General features: G+C 38.2%; 1 long non-coding RNA gene across 1 annotated transcript in view; it reads left to right on the top strand.

Annotated features, from left to right (window-relative positions):
• Positions 1-11,989: 11,989 nt before the first annotated feature.
• LOC145292230 (uncharacterized) overlaps positions 11,990-13,020 on the top strand; it is a 60,691-nt gene continuing 59,660 nt past the window's right edge. The window contains exon 1 of the long non-coding RNA XR_013869577.1: positions 11,990-12,534. This is a non-coding gene — a long non-coding RNA (uncharacterized LOC145292230). The remainder of the gene's footprint in view (positions 12,535-13,020) is intronic.

Below are 13,020 nucleotides of genomic sequence, written 5' to 3'. Positions count from 1 at the left end.
AGGGTCCGTGTTAATGTCGCAAATTCAAAACGTATAATAATCAGTGATTATAATAATAGGTGATAAGATGGTGATAATAGGGATAAGAATCATAAGAAGAATCAAGTGTAAAATGGAAATGAAAGCAAGCAAGCAAAGATGACTGAGACGAATGGATAAATTATTTACAAAAGTTTATTTTTTTTATAAAAGATTGCAAATGAAAAGAGAAGATACGAAAGTTTCTTCTTGGTCGAAAAGTGACTGAGATAATTCAATGTTTTTCCATGTAATAAAAAAGACAGTTCCTCAGCTGAGGTATAAAAAGATCTTTATGTGATGAAGTAGAAAAGTCCTGCAACTGAATTAATTGAATGGTTCTTTATGTATTGTGGAGAGATTGGAGTAATGGAGACCAGCTTCCTGGGTAGTAGGAGAGCTGGATAGTGACAATTGGTATGAAGGGTTTCCCCTACATTAATCAATAACTGATTGTTACAAGAGCAATGGTCGTATATGTAAAGTTGCCCCACATATGCTTGTCGCTTGAACTTTGTCACACAGGGCCCGTAGGACCCGGGCCGACGAGTTTCTATCTATTTGCTTTCCCACTGAGCAAATTAGGCACAAGGCCATTTTTTAATGTGGAAAGATTAGGGAAATGGGGACACGCTCCCAGAAGAATAGAGGAGCTGGATAGTGACAATTGGTATGAAGGTTTTCCCCTACATTGACTTATAACTGATGGCTACAAGAGCAAAGGTCCTATATGTGGGGTTTCTCCCACATATGGTCTTTACTTAAACTTTGTTGCCCAGGCCCCTGTAGGGCCCGAGGGCCAGTTGTACTCGCCGGGCGAGTTGATGGGTTCATTTGCTTCCCCACTGAGCAACTAAGGCACAAGGCCGTTTTTTTTATGTGGAGAGTGAAGGCAAAATGAGGACCAACTCCCCGGGGAGTAGGGGAGCTGGAAAGTGACAATTTGTATGAACGGTTATCCCTACATTGATTAACAACTGATTACTACAAGAGCAACGGTCTTATATGTGGGATTTCCCCCACATATGGTCTTTGCTTGAACTTTGGTGCACAGGCTATGCAGAGCGCCATGCGAGTTGACTGGATTTTTTTGCTTCCCCACTGAGCATATTAGGCAAAAGGCCATTTTTTAATGTGGTGAGTGAAGGGGAAATGGGGATAAGCTCAAAGAGGAGTAGGTGAGCTGGATAGTGACAATTGGTATGAAGGGTTTCCTCTACAGTGACAAATAACTGATTGCCACAAGAGCAATGGTCTTATATGTGGCGTTGCCACCATGTATGGTCTTTGCTTGAACTTTGGTGCCTTAGCCTCACAGGAGGCTGGGCGAGTTGATGGGATTTATTTGCTTCCCCACTGAGCAAATAAGGCACAAGGCTGTTTTTTAATGCAGAGAAATTGGGGAAATGGGGACAAGCTCACCGTGGAGTAGGAGAGCTGGATAGTGACAATTGGTATGAAGGGTTTCCTCTACATTGACCAATAACTGATTACTACAAGAGCAATGGTTTTATATGTGGGGTTGCCCTCACATATGGTCTTTGCTTGAAATTTGGTGCCCAAACCCCGCAGGGAGAAGTGGATTTATTTGCTTTTCCACTGGGCACATTAGGCACAAGGCCGTTTTTTAATATGGAGAGTGAGGGGGAAATGGGGACCAGCTCCCCGGGGAGTGAGGAGCTGGATAGTGACAATTGGTATGGACGGTTTCCCCTAAATTGACCAATAACTGATTGCTACAAGAGCAATGGTCTTATATGTGGGGGTGCCACCATATATAGTGTTTGCTTGAACTTTGTTGCCCAGGCCTCACAGGGCACTGGGCGAGTTGACGGGATTTATTTGCTTCCCCACTGAGTAAATTAGTCACAAGGCCGATTTTTAAAGTGAGGAGTGAAGGGGAAATGGGGACCAACTCCCCGGGGAGTAGAGGAGCTGGATAGTGACAATTGGTATGAAGGGTTTCCCCTACATTGACCAATAACTGCAATGGTCTTTACTTGAATTTTGGAGCCCTGCATAGAGGAGGGCTAGTTGCCTTTAATTATCATAAAAATTGTGTGTACATTTCTTAGGGCATACAACAAGTGCCAGGCAGGTGTTATATAACAAAAAACGCTACAACTTTATGATTGGGCATGAAGCCCGAAAGGAAGTGGAGGGGAGAAAGGCGTGTCGGGGTTGTCCACTGGTCTATTCCCTAAAACTAGTTGCAATCACCACAATACCGCATTCACTCTATGAACTTAAGCTATATGAAAGCTACCCAGATGGGGTGAAAATGACATATTTACAATATTTACAATGCTAATATATATATATACAGGGTGTCCACAAAGTCTGGCTACATTATGCAGCCAGACTTTGTGGAAGCATCCTCTAGATTATGTAGCCAGACTTTGTGGGCACCCTGTATGTATGTGTATATATATATATATATATATATATATATATATATATACACATACACACACACACACACACACGTGTGTGTGTGTGTGTGTGTCTATATACAGGGTGCCCACAAAGTCTAGCTACATAATCTACAGGATGCTTCCACAAAGTCTGGCTACATAATGTAGCCAGACTTTGTGGACACTCTGTGTATATGTGTGTGTATATATATATATATATATATTAGGGATTTTTTTTTTAAATATATACAAAAATTGGGTGATGTTTATGATATATGAAGTTGTTGTGATGAAGTTGTGATGTGTATGATATATGAGGATGATGGGGGGGGGTGATGAAAGCCTTAAAACACCCAAAAATAAAGAAAAATAACAGTAATACAAAATAAAGAAACCAAATAAAATGCTAATGATGATGTGTTAGCAGGAACCCTCCCTTCCTAATCTAATTCCGAAATGCCTCCTGTTTTCCGGTTCACAACCAAAAACAAGGGAGTCATTTCCTAAGTGGGAGTGGGCAGTCTATGGACAAAACAAATGGGTGGAGTTTGAAGGGATGTACGGTGACCTCCAAGATGTGTGCCATGGGGATGGACAGAGGCAAAAATAAATTATTGGGTGCGGGCTTCTTGGAGGTATTCTAACACCTGAAAAATAAATAATGGGGCCCTGAGATTCATTCATACCAACTAGCTAAGGGACTGATCCACCATGATGGGATTTTCTTGTTTGTTCTTATAGTCGGCGTGAGCCTGTTTCGCGTGAACGTGCACAAACTAGCGGTGTGTTGTCCAAAACGAGTTGTATTGATTTAGTCAACGTGATGTTAGTGATGTCGCTCCTGTAGAGGACCAGGATATAAATACCCTGGCTTGCCACAAGAAAATAATGAAACGAATGGAATTGAAGGAAACAAAAACGCAATTGATGGATAAGATAAACGTGTCGTTTATTTACTGTTGAAAGAATGAATGTTTTAGATATAACATGTGTTCATGTCCGCACGGGTGTAACCATTGTTTATAGAGGACTGGTATTGTAGAAGGAAAAAGGAAATGTATTTTTATCTCACATTCGGGTCACTATCGTTTGTTCGCACATGGGAAAAGAAGTGAGTAATATAGTAGAAATGAGAATGATAGTCCAGCATGTAGACAAAGACAAATGATAGAGGGTTCAGCTGTACGCCATGTTAGCAGTCAGCTACGCGAAGGTATTCTCAAGGACAAGTTATATATGTAGAGAGAGAAAGAGTGAGAATGTGTACGTACGGTCTGTTAGCTTTTTGCCCCACATAGTAGCAAGTGGTGTGAGGCATGCGGTCGGTCCGTAGACCAACCAGCTCGAAAGCTGGTCCTAAAAGGAAGAATCCGCTTATTGCTCTTTCTTTTATACTTGTTTCCGGTGGTCTTTTGCGCATGTGTGTATTTCCTTTGGAAGGAAGTGACGTCGTCCATCTGTGTGCGTACATGTGCGCAAGTGTGAGTACATTTGTGTACGTTAGCGTGTGTGTATATACACGTGAATGTGAGTGTATGTACGCGAACGTGAATATATATACGTGTGTGGACGTGGGTGCATGTTTGTGTGTGCATATGTATATGACAAGTAATATAGCTTGAAATGTGAACGCATGTTTTTTTGTGAGACTAGAAAAAGGCTCGCGCAATACTCCCCTTCCTAGGAAAAAAATATATGCAGTGTATATATATTTATATATATATATATTTTTTTTTTGGTAAGTAATGTTTTCGGCAATTGACTTTTCGTCCTGTTTTTTGCTGTTGGTGTGGGTATTTAAAACAAAACGTCAAAAAGAATGGAATGTCAAAAACGGAGTGTGTTCGTAAAGAAAAGTATTTACTTACGAGTGGAAAAGCGTTTACTCTTTTTTTTTTTTAGGCTGACATTTGTTTGTTTGGTTTTTGTTGTGTGCTGACATGTGGAACGAGTTGCTTGGACAGAGAAGTGAATTGTTCGTTTGGAAGGAAAATTATTTTGTTTCGTGGTGACGTCGTGTGTCCAGTTGCCATTGTCTTTGCATGTGAGTCTGCGGTAGTGTGTGCATTGTTTGGACGGGTGCTAGTTGCGCATTCGTTCTTGTTGAACGAGGTGTTTGGTTGCCGTTGTCTTCGCATGTGAGTCTGTGGTAGTGTGTGTACATTGTCTGTACGGGCGTTTGTTGTGCATTCGTTCGTGGTTGAACACTAGTGTCTGGTTGCCGGCTGTCAACGAAACTTCCAAGTTGTGAGTTTATCAGCGTGCATGGTGCATCTCAACTCATATTGTTGATTCAACTTCTTCCTATGTGTTGATAGGGATGTCCTATAATTGTTTCTTTGTTGTTGCGTCTGCTGTGCAGGAGGGAATGTGTATAGGCCTATGTGATTTTGCTCCTCGCGTTTGTTGCAGGGTAATGTCAGGAAACCGTGAAAAATGTTTATCGAGCTCGAATTTTTCTTTTAAATTCACTATGAAGTCGACAGCTCTGTGTTTATTTTCTGCTGAGTCTGACGAAGGGTTTCGTCATTGTGGTTCGTTGAGGTCCTTGTCGGTAGCAGTTCACTTGTTTTTCTTTGTTGAAAAGTTCGTTTTTTTCTTTATCAAATAAAACGCGTGTCTCGCTCAAAACAATCAATTTAAAAATAAACGTAGGGTCACCATGCTTGTTTGTTTCGTGTCAGTCGGGCGCCAGTTTGTTGTGGACTTGTGGCATAGGAGGCAATGCTAGTTCGTCTCGCGTTCGGTTGTCACCATTTTGTGGTGTTGGTGCAAAATACGGAAAATGAATTGTCTCGAGGAAGAAACGAACGACGTGTTAAATTGAATTAAATGAACAGGAATTTCTTTCATGAAAGAAACAAATGAAAGAAAAGGGTACCACACGTGTTTAGTTTGGCGTGCGTCTCTCATTATTAACTGGTGAAGAGGAAGGTCTAAAGTTTGGCGTGCGTCTCTCGTTGTTAGCTGGTGAGAGGGAAAGTGTATTGTCGTAGAGAGAGAGAGTGAGTGTGTTTATGAGTGTTTCGTTCAACCTCATCCATTTCATTTTAAAATAAAGGGGTCACCATTTTCCTGTAGAAAGAATGGAACGTATGTTTTAAGTATAACATGTGTTCATGTCCGCGCGGGTGTAACCATCGTTTGTAGAGGACTGGTATTGTAGAAGGAAAAAGGAAATGTGTTTTCATCTCACGTTCAGGTCACTATCATTTGTTCGCTCGTGGGAAAAGAAGTGAGTAATATAGTAGAAATGAGAATGATAGTCCAGCGTGTAGACAAAGACAAAGGATAGAGGTTAAGCTGTGCACCATGTTAGTCGTCAGCTATGCGGTGGTGTTCTCTGGCACAAACAGTAGATAGAGAGAGAAAGAGTGTACATACTGTCTGTTGGCTTTTTGTCCCACATAGTAGCAAGTGGTGTGAGGCACGCGGTCGAAAGCTGGTCCTAAAAGAAAGAAGACGCTTATTGCTCTTTCTTTTATACTTGTTTCCAGTGGTCGTTTGCACATGTGTGTATTTCCTTTGAAAGGAAGTGACGTCGTCCATCTGTGTGCGTACGTGTGCGCGTGTGTGAGTACATGTGTGTACGTTAGCATGTGTGTATATACACGTGAATGTGAGTATATGTACATAAACGTGAATATATGTACGTGTGTGGACGTGAGCGCATATCTTTGTGTGCGCGTATGTATATGACAAATAATATAGCTTGAAATGTGAACGCGTGTTTTTTTTTGTGAGACTAGGAAAGGCTCGCGCAGCACTCTTAACATTTGACTTTTATTTGTTTTTCATGCTACCTTTTTCTATTACCAACTCCCTGCCTTATATGTGCACCACGGATATTATTATTATTATGATTATTATTATTATTATTACTACTACTACAACAACAACGACAACGATGATGACAACGACGACAACAACAATGACAACAACAACAACAACAACAACATGAGTCAACTCAACCCCATTTACACACATGGTATAAATAGTCTCTGCTACCAGAAACATTCCCCTCGCAAAATTATTTCACACACAAAAAATTTCTTTTCACCAAAGAGCAACGATTTTTTTCCCCACAGAAAAAATAAATAACTGTTTACTGAACAGTCAAGTCCAACAAAAACGTATAACTGGCGATTAGCGAGCCAAAACACTCTTCACAGGAGAACACACATGAAACATTTATTTTTTTTTTTTTTTAGAACCTCCACTAAAGTAATTCGTCAACAATACAATTTGTCATTGTCGTTTAGCAATGAGCAACATAGTGACATCAATTTCCACGGAAATAGTTCAAATTTAAAGAAATTTTATACAATTCTATGAAACAAATTTGAACATTGTCACAAGCATTAAGCCTCGTGTTGACACAAAAAACGATTTTAGAAGCAGCTGTCATGGATAGACATATTACAAAATCCTTAATACTTCGAATTTTCTAAATTACAACTGACACACATAAAAGAACCTTTCTTTTATTTCGATAAGCAATCCAACAAGGGGGTATTTGTAGCAGCCAAAACTTGCTACAATAACAGGTAAGAGCTAATTCTCGTGGCTCAAGATTTTAAATTTATTTACTATCTGGTTTGTCCAATCACAAGCTAGCTCTCAAACATGTTACCGAGTGTATAAAAGGTAAAACCGAGAACGATCTCTCTCTCTCTCTCTCTCTCTCACTCTCTCTCTCTCTCACTCTCACTCTCTCTCTCTCTCTCTGTCTCTCTCTCTCTCTCTCTCTCTCTCTTATCCTCTTTTTCCTTATTCTGCCCCACAGCAAACATAGCCGGGGGTGGGGGGCTTCAACAATGGTAGCTATGTCAGAAGTTTTGGGGAATTTTGACATCTGTTGCGGGCCAGGATATAAATATCCTAACTCACTACAAAAGAAAATAATGAAAGGAATGGAAAGAAGGAAACAAAACTCAATTGCTGGATAAAATAAACATGTCGATTATTTTCTGTTGAAAAATGAATGTTTTAGGTGTAACTCATGTTCATGTCCGCACGTGGAAAGAGGAGTGAGTAATGTAGTGGAATGAGAAATGGCAGTCCAGCGTGTAGACACAGAAAAAATAGAGGGTTGACATTAGTAAAGCTGCGCGCACATGCTAGTACTTGTCCGCATGGAAATGTCTTCAGGCCACTAGCTGTGGACGGGAACTTGTCTGATTGATGGACCAAAGCAAAAGGGAAAAAGAGTGAGAAGGTCAATCCAGTTCATGGTGAGAGAAAGCATATAAAGTGTACGTACTGTCTGTTAGCTCTTGCCTCAAACAATAGCAGGTGGTATGAGGCGCGCGGGCACGCGCCTCGAAAGGGAGGCGGCTGGTCCATCCACCTCTCAGCTTGGGAGCTACATCGAAAAAAGGAAGGAAACAGCTTGTCTCTTGCTTTTATAGTTGTTTCCGGTGGTCTTTTGCGCATATGTGGATTTCCTTTAAAGGGAAGAAACGTTGCCCATGTGTGCGTACATGTGTGTACGTTAGCATGTGTGTATATGCACGTAAATGTGAGTGTATGTATGTGAACGTGAATATATCTACGTGTGTGTATGTGTGCGCGTATGTTTGTGTGCACATATGTATATGACAAGAAATATGGCTTCAGTTGTGAACGCGTGTTTTTGTGCGGAACTAGAAAAGGATCGCACAATACTTCCTTCCCAGGAAAAAAAAAATATGCAGTGTATATATATATTTTTTAAGTAATGTCTTGGGCAGTTGACTGTTCGTCCTGTTTTTTTGCTGTTGGTGTGGTTGTTTAAAAAAAACGTCAAAAACGGAGTGTGTTTGTACAAAAAAGTATTTACTTATGCATGGAAAAGGAGTTTACTCTTTTTTTTTAGGCTGACATTTGTTTGTCTGTTTTTTTGTTGTGTGCTGACATGTGCAACGAGTTGCTTGGACAGTGAAGTGAATTGTTTGTTTGGAAGGAAAATTTTTTCGTGTTGACGTGGTGTGTGTAGTTGCCAGTGTCTTCACAAGTGAGTCTGCAGTAGTGTGTACATTGTTTGTACGAGCGCTTGTTGCAAATTCATTCATGTTGAATGGTGAATGTTGTTGGCAGCTGTCAATGAAACTTCCAGTTGTGAGTTTATCAGCGTGCGTGGTGCATCTCAACTCGTATTGTTGATTCAACTTCTTCCTATGTGTTGATAGAGATGTCCTGTAATTGTTTCTTTGTTGTTGCGTCTGCTGTGCAGGAGAGAATGTGTATAGGCCTATGTGATTTTGCTCCTCGCATTTGTAATGTCAGGAAACCGTTAAAAATGTTTGTCGAGATCGAATTTTTCTTTATATTCGGTATGAAGTCGACAGCTTCGTGTTTATTTTTCTGCCGAGTCTGACAAGAGGTTTCGTCCTTGTAGTTCATTGAGATTCTTGTCAGTAGTAGTTCACTTGTTTTTCTTTGTTGAAATGTTCGTTTTTTTTTCTTTATCAAATAAAATGCGCGTCTTGCTCAAAACAATTAAATTAAAAAAGGTAGGGTCACCATCCTTGTTCGTTTCACAGCAGTCAGTCGCCAGTTTGTTGCGGACTTGTGGTATAGAAGGAAATGCGTGTTCATCTCATGTTTGGGTGTCACCAATTTGTAGAGGGCTGGTGGTATAGAAGGAAATGCGTGTTCATCTCACGTCGGGTCACCAATTTGTTGAGGTGGTTCAAAATAGGAAACATGAATTACTTTGAGGAAGGAATGAACAACGTGCTTATTTGAATTAAATGAACAGGAATTTATTTTGTAAAGAAACAAATGAAAGAAAAGGGTACAGCACATCTTAAGTTTCGCGTGCGTCTCTTGCTGTTAGCTGGTGAGAGGGAAAGTCTACAGTTTGGCGTGTGTCTCTTGCTGTTAGCTGGTGAGAGGGAAAGTGTATTGCTGTGGGGACACAGAGAGAGTGTGTGTGTATGAGTGTTTCGTTCAAACACATCCATTTCATTTTAAAATAACGGGATCACCATCGTTTGTTGCGGACCAGGATATCAATATCCTAACTCGCTACAAAAGAAAACAATGAAACAAATGGAAAGAAGGAAACTAAACTCAATTGCTGGATAAAATAAACATGTTGTTTATTTTCTGTTGAAAAATGAATGTTTTAGGTGTAACTCGCGTTCATGTCTGCGCATGGAAAGAGGAGTGAGTAATGTAGTGGAACGAGAAATGGCAGTCCAGCGTGTAGACACAGAAAAAGATAGAAGGTTGATATCAGTAAAGCTGCGCGCATATGCTAGTACTTGTCCACATGGAAATGTCTTCAGGCCCCTAGCTGTGGACGTGAACTTGTCTGGTTGATGGACCAAAGCAAAAGGGAAAAAAGAGTGAGAAGGTCAATCCATTTCATGGAGAGAGAAAGCGTATAAAGTGTACGTACTGTCTGTTAGCTCTTGCCCCACACAATAGCAGGTGGCATGAGGCACGCGGGCGTGTGCGCCTCAAAAGGAGGTGACTGGTCCATCAACCTCTCAGCTTGGGAGCTATGTCGAAAAAAGGTAGGAAACAGCTTGTCTCTTGCTTTTATAGTTGTTTCCAGTGGTCTTTTGCGCATATGTGGATTTCCTTTAAAGGGGAAGTAACGTTGCCCATGTGTGCGTACATATGTGTACGTTAGCATGTGTGTATATGCACGTGAATGTGAGTGTATGTACGCGAACGTGAATATATCTACGTGTGTGTATATGTGCGCGTATGTTTGTGTGCGCGTATGTATATGACAAGAAATATGCCTGTAGATGTGAACGCATGCTTTTGTGCAAAACTAGAAAAGGCTCGCACACACCTCTAACACAAAACTGTGAATAAAATATTTAAAAAAAACTCGTAATTTTTCCTTTTAAAGTGAGTTGTTTATTTTCTTTATGGAATACACTTCCAAAATAAACTATTAAAGTTGTTTAAAAATAATAGAAATATTATTTTTTATTTTTTAAAAGACAGTGTTTACAAAGTGCCTGCACGCGTTCATGCAGCCATTTTTTCTACATAACGAAATCAATTGAATTTTACAAGTTAATTTTTTTTCAATTTTTTCACTTTAAAAATCTATTAAAATTTTTCTATTGGTTCAATTTTTACGATATTTTCAGGTTCACTGTGAAATTTTATGCTCTTTCCAATAAACCGAATATAATATTCCAGACAAACGTTTTTCTTTTAAATTCACCCCCTCCCGTTTTGAAATGTCTATTAAAATGAAAATAATTAATCTTCTCATCTCAAATTTATATATCACAAATTAAAGATAAAAGCTCAATAAGTAAAATAAGCTAATTTAAAACAACAACAAAAAAGAATAGCTATTTGCATATTTACCTGTAAAGTCCAAAGTTTTAAACCTTTTTTAAAAACATGTTGATTTTTTTTGTTTTTTAAAATTAAACCTTATAATCTTGTTACATTGTTCAGAAAATTTTGTACAATTACGCCAATTTGTTCTATTTCATTCGATGATTTCTTTAGATATTTTTAAAAAAATTCACTCCATAAAGAAGAAATAAAATATATTAAATCAAAAACTCATGTATTTTTTTGATAGAAGAAAAAAAAATCAAAAATTGGTCGAGTGGTTTGCATTTAATTGACGAAAACTGATGAGTGAAATGTGATGATTTTTACATACGGTAACCCATATCGACCAACTTTATTGACTCCAAATATCTAATTAATTACAAAGGGAAGATAAGGAGAGATAAATTAAATGTTCGTTTCTTCATATAGTTACTATCGAGATTACTTTTGAAATGTATTTGATCTAATGTGTTGTTTTTACGTTTTGGAAATAATTATTTATGTCCCTTTGAGGCATCCATATTTGACAACTTAAAAAATTGAAGAAACATGGCTTGGATTAATGGCAGATAACAAGTTGCAAAAACACGGTTTTCTGGGACCCTTGCTTTAAAAAATCCTTTTATTTAAAAAGTAGATGGAATATAAAATATAAATATGGACAAATTCTTATAAATGAAGAATGGAAGGGCCCATTGCTTAGTATCTTTTTTATAGGTAAGTGATTTTTTGACATTTATATATATTTATTAGATTTGGATTAAGTTAAAATTCATTGAATTTCGTGAAATATTTTTTAAAGAAAACCGATAAAAAAAAATATTGTATTTTTTTCGATTAAACCTTTTATTATTTTAAAATTTTGTCTTTGCTCATTTTATTGAGAAAAAAAATTAGGGATTGTAATTACATTTTCTTATAAGCTTCGAACAGACTTTAATTATTGATTGAGATTGTCGGACTGACTTCCTCATCTTGGTTGTCCTAGTGACATATGGCCGAGTGGTCCTAGACGTTGTATCAAAGTTTACAGTTATCCAAAGGTGCTGAGTTCAATCCTGAACGAAGGCAGTGAAAAAGTAACATTGAAAAACAGAGAATCAGCAACTATGTCCCAAAGCCTAGCTGGAGTCCGAACACGGTACCCCCGTAATAATAATAAAGGGTTGGGTTCGAGACTCCTAACAAACCGTTCACCTGACGAAGGCCGGAGGGCAAAACGGCCGAAACGTTGTGACAATAACAACCAAGATGAGGAAGTCAGTCCGACAATCTCAATCAATGAAAACAACTAATTTAAAAAATACAGACAATTACCAGACTCTAATTAATCAAATGTTTATTCACTACTTTGTAATGGCGACTTCTGACACTGCTACCGTACCGGTAGACGTGGAATCCTCAACTAACAAAAATGTTGCAATCTTCAAAAAACAAGCCGGAGCTAATCTGCAAGGAGTATTCAATCACGTGAAACAACAATCATCATTAAGAAAAAGAAAGAAGAGGAAAAAGAAAGGAAGAAAGATTAAGCAAGAATAAATTCCAACAATCTTTGACTGAGAGCGGAAGCCTGGAAACTTTTTTCTCTTGCGTAAATGTTCAGATAAATAAAATAATACATATTTTATCTGTGATATTGAGCAAACATTGGCCTTATTTCGAAATGATTTCCTTTCGTCTTAAATTTGTTTTCTGCGAACCTGCTCTTCCGTTCGCCATCTTGAGTCGGTCACAGTTGAAAGTCGTTTCCTTTATAAAAGCGCTTGAAGTCAGTCGAAAGCCGATTATAAAACTAAAAGTAAGTATTACTAGATAAATTAAGTATCTTTCTCGGGGCATTTGCAAAATATGTTAAAAATGTAAAGGAGATAACTAAATTTACTTAGTGAATAATCATTACTTTGAAACTGTTAGCTATCGATTGCGTATTTTTGTTTTGTTTTGAATATTGACTCCAACATTAAGAAAACGACAACTCCTTTATCATTTACCTGAACGCAATTTTTTAAATTTAAATAATTGGAAAAGTTTATAGACTGCTTCGTATTTAAAGTAAAAAATGAGGAAGAAACCAAAAAAAAAAATAACTGGTCAAATGAAACAAAAAAGAAAACAATTGACAGTTGCAAATCTCAATAGAAAGTAACAACAAATTCTCTTTTTATTACAAACTCGTTACGGTGGAAGCAAAAAGTTTAGAATGAATTTAAAATAAATGAAAGCAATTTGTTTAACTAAATAGATTTAAAAGAAGAATCTATTCATTTTTTGTACGTTTTCAGCG

Source organism: Euprymna scolopes, chromosome 13 (genome assembly GCF_053919585.1).
Source record: "Euprymna scolopes isolate OS-2025 chromosome 13, ASM5391958v1, whole genome shotgun sequence".
NCBI lineage: Eukaryota > Metazoa > Mollusca > Cephalopoda > Sepiida > Sepiolidae > Euprymna > Euprymna scolopes.
The sequence above is the reverse complement of the archived record's forward strand: the minus strand, read 5'-3'. Positions and strand labels throughout refer to the sequence as shown.